Source organism: Lipotes vexillifer, unplaced genomic scaffold (assembly GCF_000442215.2).
Source record: "Lipotes vexillifer unplaced genomic scaffold, Lipotes_vexillifer_v1.1 scaffold705, whole genome shotgun sequence".
In the NCBI taxonomy this organism is placed as follows: domain Eukaryota; kingdom Metazoa; phylum Chordata; class Mammalia; order Artiodactyla; family Lipotidae; genus Lipotes; species Lipotes vexillifer.
The window spans coordinates 672,403-686,148 of NW_006793209.1; the positions used below are offsets into that span (position 1 = coordinate 672,403).

Genomic DNA, 13,746 nt, shown 5'->3' on the forward strand with positions numbered 1-13,746 from the left:
TATTGCACAGCTCAGCCTATAGTCTATTCTGAAGAATATTTCATTCTAAAAATGTGTATTCTGCAGTCCTTGAGTGAAATGTGCAATAATGTCAATTAAGTAACATTGGTTGATACTGTTGTTCAGTCTTTTATACCCTTGCTGATTTTCTGTTGAGTTACTTGTTGTATCAGTTATTGAAGTGGAGTGTTGAAATCCCCAGCCATTACTTCTTTAATTGTCTATTTCTCCTTTCAATTCTGTTAGTTTCTGCTTCAAGCATTTGGGTTTCTGTTATAAGGTGCCTATACATTTATAATTGTTATATCTTTCTAATGTATTGACCCTTTTAACATTATGAAATATCTCCCTTTGTTTCTAATAATATTAATATATGAAGGTTTATTTTGCTTTATATTAATATAACCACTCCAGATCCATTATTGTTACTGTTTCATGGTATATCTTTTTCCAGCCTTTACTTTAAAGCTACTTGTGTCTCTGCATCTAAGTTGCATCTCTTCTAGGCAGCATACAGACATCACAAAATGCCAAAGGAAACTTGATTTGTTTCTCCTTAATTAGCACCTTAAGGGTTTAAATTACGAAGCTAATAAAGACACCATCTACCCTAACCAAGCAACTGTGAGACTAGGTAATGAGATACAGAAATTTCAACACTGTATTCTTAGGAAAGTTCGCATACATTTTCTTTTAGGTAACTCTGAAATTTGGAATTAAATGTTTAACTCTTCTGGGACACCAGAGATGGATGATTTTGAGTTTCTAGTCACTTTTTGTCCTCTTTCACTGTGGTTTTGATGACTTCAGATACCCTATTAGTTCTAAGGATACAAGGAAAACTTAAAAACATTTCACTATTTATACTAATATTCCTTCACTGAAATTGAAGGAGAATGCAACTTTTTCTTATTGTTACAATATTATCAACCAGGTAAGTGACTGATGACAATAGAGCAGGTCTTTCACTTTTACCCTTAACAATTTCATGACTTCATAACCCGCCAGCTATGACTCATTGCTTCTTTGCAGCCACAGCACATGTAGATACTTTGTCTTCTTTGTCCCAGTAACACATAGTCTTCTCCCAAGGTCTGTGCTCTCAAAATACACGTAATAATATATTGTATTCTCTGTGAATCCAGTTGCATACAATTTATATCATTCAAGTTTTAGAAAATAACAGTTTCCATGTCACATGGGTTATTATTTCCATGGGCTGACATACAACAGCAGGACACTGAGTTGATTATCATGTCCCAGGGCTGGGACTAGAACTCTGAATAAATCCATATTTCTCTGAACCTCAGGAGGGTGGGACTGAGAGCTGTCCAATGAGCTGAGTGTGAGGAGAAATATCTTAGAAAGAGCAGAGGCAGACACATCTCTGTTGAGCTCCACCCTGTGCAAGCTGAAGATGTCAAGGTCATCACGTCTCCTACAGACCATTCTAGAATGTCTAAGAGGACCATCCTTCTGCAATGTCATTGCTGAAATTGCTAGTGTCCAAGCAACGTATAATTATTTGACTCCAACCATCCTAAATGTATGGACTGTTTTATACTCATCATTTTCCTAGGTCTTTGAATTTATGTCTGAGACACCTTCATTAGTTTTTGCAATCTAGGCTGCCAAGTCTACCTACCATGCCTCATCAGGTGGATGAAAAGGAGCACAGAGAAAGTTCCTCTTGAAACTTCAAAATCATTTATTTGATTAACCCAACAATTACAGACTTAGGAGGGCTCCAATTTTGGAGATAGGGCAAGTACTTAATACTTAAAAGGTTACTACAATTTAAAGTTCCTGAAGACTGGAGATCTCTTCTGAATTAGAGGCTTGTCCTAGATAAGGTCTGTTTTCTTATGAACAGGCTAAAATGATTTTATGTCTGTCAAATAAGCTAAAATGATTTTGTTTGTCGAACATTTATTATTTATCAATAACAAAAATGTTTTTAGAACAATTTACATTTTTGAAAGCACTTCCATGTCCATTAATAGGCTTTATTCTTATAATAATTCTGGAGGTAAGTGTTATTATACCCAAATTACAGCTGAGACCTATTCTGCACAGTTAATAAGGGGCAGAATCTTGATTGGAATTCAGTTCTTCTGATGCTGTGTTAATATACTTCACACTATACAATAGAGGTTCTCTTCATTAAAAATTTAATTCCCTTGCTAGCCTTACTGCACTTGTATGGAACAAGGGTACATAATGGTTCAGTACATGTAAGAAAAAAAATTAATAATTGAGTTCAAAAGCCATAAGGGATTAAGTAAATTTCAGTGCATCTATAAATTAAATCCTGTCCATTGAAAGGTACTGTGTTGAATATCATTATCATGAGAACATAACCATAATATACAAGAAGAAAAAATTTACAAAAGACTGTGTATAAACAGAATAGATAGTCCAGAAATAGATGCACACATATAGAGTAAACTGCTTTATGACAAAGATGCCAAATATTCAGTAGGAAAAGAATTTATTTTCAATAAATGGTTATGGAGCAACTGGATATCTCTGTGAGAAAAAAAAGAACTTTGTGTCAGTATTTCACATCATACTTAAAAATTAACATGAAATGGACCTTGAACCTAAGTATGAAGGAAAAAACCCACAAAATTTCTAGAAGAAAACAAAGAATATTTTCATACTTTAGGGTAGAAAATTATTTAATTAGTACAAAAATTAATATACATCAAAGAAAAAATGATAAATTGTATTGCATTAAATTTAAGGACTAATTTCTCAAAAGACACCAGGAAGAGAATGAAGAAAATAATCCAAGAATGAGAGGAGACAGTTATACAGTTGGTCCTTGGTGTCCACAGGGGATCTGTATCAGGACCCTCCGCAGATATCGGAGTCGGCAGATGCTCAAGTCCGTTAAACAGCCAAAGAACAGTCAGCGCTCCTTATCTCATGGATATGGAGGGCCAACTCTAATACATATATCCAACAAAAAAGCTTATACATAGTATTTCTCAGAAATTCCTTCACACTAATAAGGAAAAGACAAACAAACCAATTTTTAAAATTGAACGAAAGATTTAAACAGGCACTATATAAAAGGGAATACCTAAGTGACACATTAGCAAAAATCAACAGAATCATCAGTGTAATGCAAATTAAAATAACTATGCAATGCCACTACATCCTCTTTACAGTAGCTAAACCCAAAAGACTGATAATACCACTTGTTGTCAAGAATGTGGAATAACTGGAACATTCATATCTTGCTGAAGGAAAACTAAACTGGTGCAGCAACTTTAGAAAACTGTTGCCATTATCTACAAAAGCAACATATACCTTTACCCTATGATCCAACAATCACACCCCTAGGCATACACCCAAGAGAAACAAGTGCACATATCTATCAAAAGACATATGCAAGAATATCCACAGAAGCCTTATTCATAATGGCCAGAAACTGGAAACAACCCAAATAATATCAATAGAAGAAGAGATAAGTAAATTGTGGTATAGAATAGAACAGTAGACAGGATTAAAACTTAACAAGTTAATGATGGATGAAATAATAAGCATAAATCTCATAGACATTTTGTTGAGGAGCCAGATGCCAAAAAAGTTCATACGGTCTGATTCCATTTATATGAACACCAGGAACAGGCATACTATTGATAATGTTGATATGGATGTGGGTGACAGTTATATGTAACTACAAAGTCAGGTGTCGCTTCAGTTTCAGTGTACTTCCTCATGGCCAGTGCCTCTTAATTTTTATTCTGTTAAAGTCTAACTTCAGCTACTAGCTAAGGTGTGCCGTTTTTCCTTCCCAATTGCTTTGATGGTAATTTTGAACAGAACTTTCCCATCTTCCTCCCTTCACTTTTTTTTTCACATCTACAGACAGGTAAGAGTCTAAAAGATTACACTGAATACTTTTGGTGTTGGCGTGACCATTGCCAGGCGGCTTCTTCATGAAAGCTCTTTCTGCAAAAGTCACCAATAGCATCTTTAAACCTCCAGCACTCACAGCAAAGCATTTTTCAAACTTCTAAGACATTTCTTTTGAAATAATGGTAACAGGATGCATCTGGGCACACTGTTCCTGTATTAACATCTTAAAAGTGAGAGTTCTAGATAATGTCTTTGTCTTTTTCTTTTTCTTTTTAACATAATCCTTATTATGTTTGTAACTTTGCTTTGCAATAACTAAAAATAAGGGGAAAACATGTCTTTTTGCTTGTGCTGAATAAACATTTGAGCTGGTTGGGGTCTACTTTTCTTCTTTTCTTGGCCACACTAATGCAATTAGTGTGGCCACTTGAGGCATGTCTCAAAAAAACACAGAGACACATGCATTTTTCTCTCCCACTCTGTCTCTCTCTCTCACACTCACACACACACACACACACACACACACTTGAGGGAAGTCAGAATAATCCATTTTGCCATGAAACATCTAGGTTTTGACAACTGGCACCCAGCGGAAAGGCATCCCAAATGTGGCTTTAAAGCAACAATGAGACTGTTTTAGGCATAATATACATAGAACCAATCTGTTTGCTCTGACATTTAAGGTTTAGAACTCACATAAAGCTTGAGGCACAGACATCAGTCCTAGTTTCTCAATACATCCAGTTTGTTGGAGAATCTAACCAGGATTTGTGATTGAAATAAAATGACATTTCCCTTAATAAAGGAAAGGGTATGTGACATAATTGGGATACTGTAAAACATCCTGAGAAATCATGGATGGAAAGCATTATTGGGGAATAAATCACTAATTGCATTAGTGTTCTGCTCTGCTCAACTTAGCATATAACTTTAAACTATACCTGGCATCTAGGTCCATGACCGTAATTGACTTTCCTTGCATTTAAAAACTATTCACATGAATTATTTTTAACAATGCTTTTTTCAGATGTTCAAAGACAATCTTCATAATTCCCTTAGTTTATGAATAAAGACACAGAAATATTAATAAACTATGCTCAGCCCACTCCTTTGTTCTTGAGATGCAGGATCTCCTCTCAGAAGATGTAGAGAGACCTGAGCAGCCTGACAGAAGGTTGACAGGTACACAAGGTTAGGAGACGCATCTCTACTCTTTATCACACTATGGTCTGACTGTCTCGCTGTTTTTCCCCAGCCATCCCCACCCAACTTCCGGGGACAAAATGCACATCTGGTCAGTATGGAAGGAGCATGAGCTGTGGGTTTTGGGTAGAGTTTCATTTTACCCTTTATCACCAATGTCCGGCTTTCCACAGCACTAGCTGTAGTAATATTCTTCAGCACACAATCAGAATTTTCTTCCTGGAGAAGGCTCATCACAGATATACCAGAGGGTCTTTGAACAATCTTGTAAATGAAAGGAGTAGTTCTTTTATACAGGCTTCCAATAAGACTGACTATCTGGGCATAGATACGAATGAAAAAACCTAAGCAAAAATCAGCAGTCCTCCCATTAACAGGTCCTTCACAAGTTTTGAGTAAGAATTCAAAATGATGATGTCTTCTATGGCATTCATCCTCCTGGAGATGAGCCATAATCGCGTGCATTCCAAGTACTTTGGTATTCCCCGTTGAACTTGACTTTGAAGCACATTTTCTAACACATGTGAAATGTCCCCTGATTTAGCCTCCTTAAGAAAAGTTGACCACCCACCCACTGTCAGGGGTGGGGTCACAGGTTCTCGAGTCCCTGCCATTATGACTGAGTTAGATTGAGAAATTCAGTTGAACTGAAAAGCATGAAGTAAAGAACTAAGATGGTCATTTTGCTCTCCCCTGACAGACACTGGCAGAGAGAAAATATAAACGTAACAATGTCCTCAGGGCTCAGGTGATCTTTTCCCTCCACTGATACACACCTCAAAAAATAACAAAAATTGCTAGTAAGCCAGGCAAGACAGCCAAGAAGTTCCCTGAACTCCTGACGGGGAAAAATTGGTACTGACCTTGTCAAATTGAATAACCACTTCAAACAGGTTAACTCTAGTTTTTTTTCTAATAACGATGGCTTTCAGAATAGGCACATCTAGGATGTGTAAAAGATAAAGATGAGATGTCTGTTCTTACACTAATGATTAAAAATAAACCATAGAGAGTCTGGTTCACTACAGACTTCATTAGTTTCCATTAGGATATTTATTTTTTGCAAGTGGTACTTCTAAAAACAAAAATTTCAAAAGATTTTATACATTGCCTACTATCCAACCTCTGTTTCTTTGGGAGGGAGTGGAAGACAAGAATCAAATCCACAGTGAACAGACAATTGTGTTTTCTAATCCTCTTGGTTCAAGACCGGTATGAATAAAAAAATGAAGCTCCCCTGCCTTTGCATTCACCTCAGAAAAGATTTTAGCAAATACAAGATACCAAATAGTACTGGCATTAAAAAAATTGTTTAAAGCATTTCTATTTTCTTGCAAGAGCAAACAGTCAGCCATCAGAGTTTGGTCATCAATTCATTGACAGCTACTATGATGTGATTGGAATTTTGGAGCACCATAAGAAAATCCTCCCCATTTCCTTTATCAGTGCTGCATTTTTTAATGGCATTTCTAAAAAAACAGGCAAATAGGAGGATGAAGATAGCCCAGCAATGCCTTTTTTCATTTACAGTTTTAGAGTAGTTACGAGTGCTATCGCTGACGGCAGCAATATTTTCAGAACCCGTATCCCCACAAAGTTCCTCAAAGACTGGATGCATAATTCGCATCGAAAGTTACTAAGCATCTGTTTGACTGCATTTAGTCTCCCCTTCAAAGAAACATAGAAAACAATTTGCTCTAAGGCACTGTACAGTCAAGAACAAACAGGTGAGATGCTTTCAAATCTTAAGGCTGTACACCAACAATTCAATACAAAGTGACGATGGTTACTTTAATCATCAGCTCATTTTACTGTGTGTACCAAGTACATCGAAGCAGAGTCATACCTTAAAAATAAAGAGTGAGAAAGCAACAGACGGACAAACAGAAGGGGGAAGGAAAGGAGGGAAGGGAGGGAGAGAAAAGGGTAGACAAGAGATGGAATAGAAAGGGAAAGACAAGGAAGCAAAAAGTGTGTTTGAGCATTTCTTCCATAGATACTCAGACCATAGATGGAGACTTGATGACGTGAAGACTGATTGGCAGGGAGTGGATTACCTGTGTTTGAAAGAGGGGGATTAGATTCATACTCAGAGAAGTGGGTTTCCCACACAGAAGAACATCCAGCATGCCCCAGCCCTACCTTTCCCAACACTCCAGAAGGTCTAATCTCTTCCTGGAGAGACAGCTGCTCCCAAGATGAAAAGAGAGTTAGTAACGAATAAGGGGGCTGACCCAAAAGGCACAGTGACCTCCCCATCACAGCTCACAGCATGTTTCCTGCGCCAAGAGGAGTCCAAGGGGCCTGTGCCGACACCACTCATGTGTCACTGCTTTCACACACGTGGCCCACGTCCTGCACTCGATGGCCATGACACCGTCTTGCCTGTACTTCCTGCTAGTTAACGAGAGAGCTTCCTCGATACGTTTAGCCCAAGGGAAGGTGATGGTATGAAGCTTCTGTTATTGGATTGCATACCAAATATTATATATATATATATTGGACTGCATACAAAATATATAATTTTATCCATTTTTTATAATTATATACATACAGTATATACACACACACATGCAAATATGCATGTATATATCTATTATATATATACACCAGTTATATACATACAAATGTCTTTACATATATAAATATAGATATATAGATATATATAGAGAGAGACTATCATATATGACTGCATTATATATACTAGTAGAATTTAATTATATATATGAAATTAAATGTATATATGTATTCCTGAGACTATACACCAGGTATTAACCTTCTACACATCTGATGTGTGTCATGACAGTAATATACAGAGCCAAATATGTATGCATTCATTCATTCCACAAAAATTTACTGAAGACTCTGTTATGAACAAAGAATTGGACCACATGCTGCTGGGGAAAGAGAGCCAAGGAGAATCTGGTTTCCATAGTCCAAATGAGTTTCAAGCTGTATAAAGGAAAAGACACATAGACAACTCATTGATTACCAAATAGTATGAAGCAAGTGCCCTAATAGAGAGAAAACCAGATGCTGAGAAGACCTCAAGGAAGGAGGGATTATTATTATATGGTCTGAGGGTAGAAGGAGACGAGGAACTGTTTCTTGAAGGAGATGCTTTTTAGCTAATTTTAATAGCTGGAGAAGGTGTAAGAATTCTGCAAGCCATTAGAGAAATGTGAACCAGGCCTGCCAGAAGGGAGGAATAATATGCTGAGGAAGCACAGGGAGGTTCACCCACCTGGGGAGGAGGGTGCAGCAAGGAAGCCATGCCAGAGACAGCAAGAGGGACTGGTCTATGATGTGGACACTGTGCTGAGTCTAGGTCAGAAGACAGGCACTTACTAATTCAGTCCGGGATGACAATGGGGAAGACAAGGCATTTTAACTAAGTATTGAAAGATAAATATGACTTCTACAGTCAGAAGTGGGATGAAGGGGCTTCCCTGGTGGTGCAGTGCTTAAGGATCCACCTGCCAATGCAGGGGACATGGGTTCGATCCCTGGTCCGGGAAGATCCCACATGCTGCAGAGCAACTAAGCCCGTGCGCCACAACTACTGAGTCCGCGTGCCACAACTACTGAAGCCCGCGTGCCTAGAGCCCGTGCTCTGCAACAAGAGAAGCCACCGCGATGAGAAGCCCACACACCGCAACGAAGAGTAGCCCCTGCTCGCTGCAACTAGAGAAAGCCCGTGCAGCAACAAAGATCCAACGCTGCCAAAAACAAACAAACAAATAAATAAATAAAAGAAGTGGGATGAAAAAGAACATTCCAGAAAAACAAGATGGCATTAGGAAAGAACTGGGGATAAGAACATATAATGTGGTCTTAGGGAATGGTGAATGTACACTTAGGATAAAAAACTTTTGTTCATTCCTGATACATGCTAGGAGTTCAATAAATATGTGTTGAATGAATAAATAAATGATTGATCATAGGGAACTAAGGGAGAAAGAGGTTTCAAAATATGGGTTGGAGTTGAACCTTGAATTCCAGACTAAAATGTTGGGACTTAATCCAGTCGCCAATGGGAGGCGCTCAAGGAATTTCAAAGGAAAGAGTGACAGGGTCAGTACTGTGAGTCCAGAACTGAGATAAAGGATGGACTGGAGAGGAGGTAGCAGAAAGAACAGCCTGTCCCTGTATCGCAGACTCAAGATAACAGGGATTTAGGTAATGGTAGGAATTGAACGGATAGAGATAGAATGAATTTAAGACACATCAGAAAGGTGGAGCTATCTACCGCTATTACATAGCTTTCTCAGACTTACCCACTCACAACAGCACGGCTTTGCAGGCCAATATATACACACCACAAGCCCTTCAGGCTTATTTTGGCCATGGTTTGGGCCTTTACATTTTGCTTCCCCTCCAGCATCATTCTTGTATTTCGGTCTTCTGCCCCATTAGTTCAATTGCCTGTTTCCACACAAGCATCCATATCGCTCTTGGACTTAAAGCAAGTTCTGCTTCCCTGATTTGCGATTCAGCGATCATTCTTGTACCTTTTTTGTTCCTGGTTGTTTCAGGTATCCCTCACCCCAGCCCCAGCCTTTGGACCAAACCCGTAACGGTGACCCACTCGTTCAGAACGTTAAAATAAAAGGTTCCTTAAAATAAAATGTCATCAGGATATCTAAATACTCCAACACATATACCATTGGACTTTCCAAATGGTCAATGTGGTTTCCGAGATGTGCTCAAAAACATTTTTTTTAAGGTCATTTGACATTTGGTACAAGGCATTGCACCAACAGCCAATAGTCCTATTACACTGATTAATACTAAGAAAAGGCACTAGGAAAAAGGTGGTACCGAGATACTTTATTTTTTGTGTGTGCGCAATTAACTTCATTAAATAAGAACAGAATCAAAAGATGATGGCTAATTCTTAATTATTTAGAAACAAATCATGCTATGGATAACTAGACATATGTTATAACAATCAGACATATGATACAACTTTTTAAAAGCTCTATTTAGCTTTGAGGTACAGCATATGTATGCTAATCCCATTTCTAAAAATTTTCAGGACAATCTCACTATCCTCATAAATGTGTTTGTAATTGTCAAGCCATGTATTCTAATTTTTTTCATTTGAAAAACATGAACACTGTTAGCAGATTTGCTTTGGGCGAAACTAAATTTAGATTCCACCCCCAGTGTCTGCCGGAGGGTGGAGAGAAGCTTACCCAAATCTAAGAATTCCACTATCTAGGGGAAAACGCACCAGAAGCCTAATCCACATGCTCTTTGGGTCTACACTCTTAGGAAAGTTCATCTAGTCCCTGCTTACTATAATGCTAAATGTTTTCTCAAATTGCTGTTGAATGTCTGCCCTAGTTCTTAGCAGCTGCTCTGATTCAAAAGGGCTCTATGTTCTCAGGACATTGAAATTATGACTTGAAAAGAAAAAAACAAAGCCCGTTATTGCATTTTTCCTGGTTTGAAAAATCAAGTTGAAGACAGTGACCCTCTTCCAAAAGGCAAGAGCATTGCCTCACGGTTTGGGGTCCTTGAGCAACGTCCCTCAAGGCCTATACATGAAATGAGGATGATACGGAGACCCGAGCATTCACATAATTGATCTACTTTCATCCACGTAAAGGGATGAGAAAGTCTCAAATTATTAACAGTCCAGTGCTTTTACAGCTCCCACCTACCACACACTTACTGCTTTCAGATTTCTCCTAATTGAATTACAGCAGAGCAGACCAAATGACCTTAGTTGTCCAAGCAGTATTTATCACATTTTAAATGAATTTCATTATTAAAAGAAAATATTCTCTTAATTCATTTTCCATCTTATAGTAATTACATCCGTGGTGTCCTAAGTTTTCTGTGACTTTTCTTTTCAAGAAACAACTATTAACTTTCCACAGAGTCAGTGACCTTGTTTGGATGACTCTGTCCCCTCAGGTGACCTTGAGGCAAAAATTACAGAAGCATCAATTGGCAAGTTCGTGAGCATTCAGCAAATCATGAAAAGGTAAGAGCTCTTCATTTCCCAGCACTGGTATTCATCACGGAAAGACACATAAAAAGAAAGGGCAAATTCCAATGACACGCCTCCAGTAAATTGGAGACTCTTGTCACAGTAAATGCCAATTCAGCAGTTTATAATCACAATGCATAACATGCTACATTACTTATTTTTTAACCCTCTAAATTGGGCATTTTATTACTGTTCCTCTGTGTCACCCTTTGTATCATTGAAAATCCTAAGTTTCTTCTGCTATGAGATCATCTTTCTGAGTCTGTTGAATTTCATCTTGGTTATTAGTAACAAGTCCTCTTCACAATGGCATTCAATCAAGAATCACAGATTTTGAAGAAATCTGAAAGGTCACTTGGTTCCACATAGACCATTGTACAAAATAAACTAGAAGGGAAATAAACTGTAAAATTGTTTCTAAACTATTTGCAAATACAACAAACCACAGAACTTCTCTGAACAATTTGCCTGGCATTTCATCCATTTTAAGCAGGTAAATGGAGTCCAAATTCTCTTGCCTGAATTGGAGTTAATTTCAAAACCAACAATCAAGGTGAATCATCATTCCTAAATATATTTATTTATGAACTAAAGGAGAGTAGTTCAATACAGATTGCACTGGTGTCAACAGAGTGTCCACAGTAAGTGATGTTCTCTATTAGATGTGCTTGAATTTTTTCACATGGTAAGAATACTATAACCAAAGTGCAGTCAATAAGGTCAAACACATTTCTGGAGATTTCCACACATGTTCAGGTATTCTCACCTCAATATTACATTTCACCTAAGGGGAATATGTGAGGTAGAGCAGTAATATGGAACAAACACTGGACAAGAGGTATCACGGGTATGGAGTTAAGGTCCAGCTCTCTGACTCATGAATTCTATTAGACAGTCACCCAAACTCCCTGGGCCTTAGTTTCCTCATTCACTAAACTATTTCTGAAGTGATATGATTCTACAGGTCTATGTCAAATACCAGATTAACAGCAGGCTTTTGATGTTTTCTCCTAAACCAAAACAAAGCAAAGCAAAAACAAAACAAAAAACAGAAAAGGCAACAAGAACACACCTGGCATTAGTTCATACCTAGGTGGTGTTGCATTTCCATCTTTGCAGTATTACTCCCCCAAGCACAGAGTATTTAGTATTTAGCAGCGGAGTTATTAACCCATGCTCAGAAGTGTCACGATGATGCTTGAGTCCTATTAAACAATATATTTCTTTTAAAAAAAGTCTCATGTTTCTGAATCTTCACAGTTTATCTCTAGTGACTGAAGCACATATATTAGAATTGAACAGTTAGTATTTCTGGTATAGGACTGATCCAGGTTATAAGGCAGAATCTTTCCTCTACCTAAAACAGAATCTTCTTTGAGATCATCCTTCAAATGATTGCCATTTATGGAAGTATGTCACCTCTGCAGAAAGAGCCATAGAGGAAAACCAATTCCAGAGATTTCCTTTCTGAAGCATGTTTTGTCTATTTGCTATATCAACCAGCAAACAAGTTGTCTGAAAATTTTGTTTTCTTGAGTAAGATGCTCCTATGACATTACTGATCCTAAGGTACAGCCATGGGTTTCTGCTATTGATTTTAGTATCCTATTTGGAGTATGCTATACACCTGTTACAAAGCCAGTCCTCATAACATCCCACCAAGAATGTCAATCAGATTTCCATGCTGCTTCTGCTCTTTGCACACCACCCCCCTGAGACAGTGCCCTAAATCATCCCACATAAGCCCTGGCAGATCTCCAGGGCCACAGGCAACGGTGGACTCCAAACTAGAGCCACTAAAATGATTAACGTCTCCTGCCCATATGATGCTATTTCAGGCATCTCAAGGCCTTCCCTGCCTTAAAATCAAAATTCCACTTTTCTCACTGATGCTTCAAATTCCTTTAAAAGAAAAAAGAGATGCTTTGACTCAGTACATCAAAGGAAGAGGAAACATATGACCTGAAATCTATATAATTGATTAATCTGACAAAATTGATTAATATAAAATCCTTTTCTGAGGACAGACATTGATGAGGAGCCTTACTGGCAGGTGAAATGGGAAAAGTGCAGCAAAAAGAGACGGAAGACACCAAATATTTTGCTTACTTTTTGCTTCATAACCATTTGTAACATAATAATAATGATATTCATCCCATGAGGTTGTTGAGCTAATAATTGATAACAATAAACACCATTTATCGAGTCTTTCAATAGTGAGAGGTAGCATCAGTGAAAATGCTGGTAAGGACATCCAAAAAGCCTCTCCTCTTTATGAAATCAATGAGAACACTGCCAAAAATTGTCAAAGTTGACATTTTTATAACTCCGAAAATTAGCCAAACTCTTGCAGCAATTCATAGAGCTTTTTTTTTTTTTTTTTAAAGGATAAATTTCATTAAGAAGAGCAAGCTTGGGCTTCCCTGGTGGCGCAGTGGTTGAGAGTCTGCCTGCCGATGCAGGGGACGCGGGTTCGTGCCCCGCTCCGGGAAGATCCCACATGGTGCGGAGCGGCTGGGCCCGTGAGCCGTGGCCGCTGGGCATGCGCGTGTGGAGCCTGTGCTCCGCAACGGGAGAGGCCACAACAGCGAGAGGCCGGCGTACCGCAAAAAAAAAAAAAAAAAAAAAAAAAAAAAAACCCGAGCAAAAAAAAAAAAAAAAAAAAATTAACA

At 38.1% G+C, this 13,746-nt stretch overlaps 1 pseudogene; it reads right to left on the minus strand.

Moving 5' to 3' along the window:
* Positions 1–986: 986 nt before the first annotated feature.
* Positions 987–1,765, minus strand: LOC103069224 (ubiquitin-conjugating enzyme E2 variant 3 pseudogene; annotated as a pseudogene).
* Positions 1,766–13,746: the final 11,981 nt, after the last annotated feature.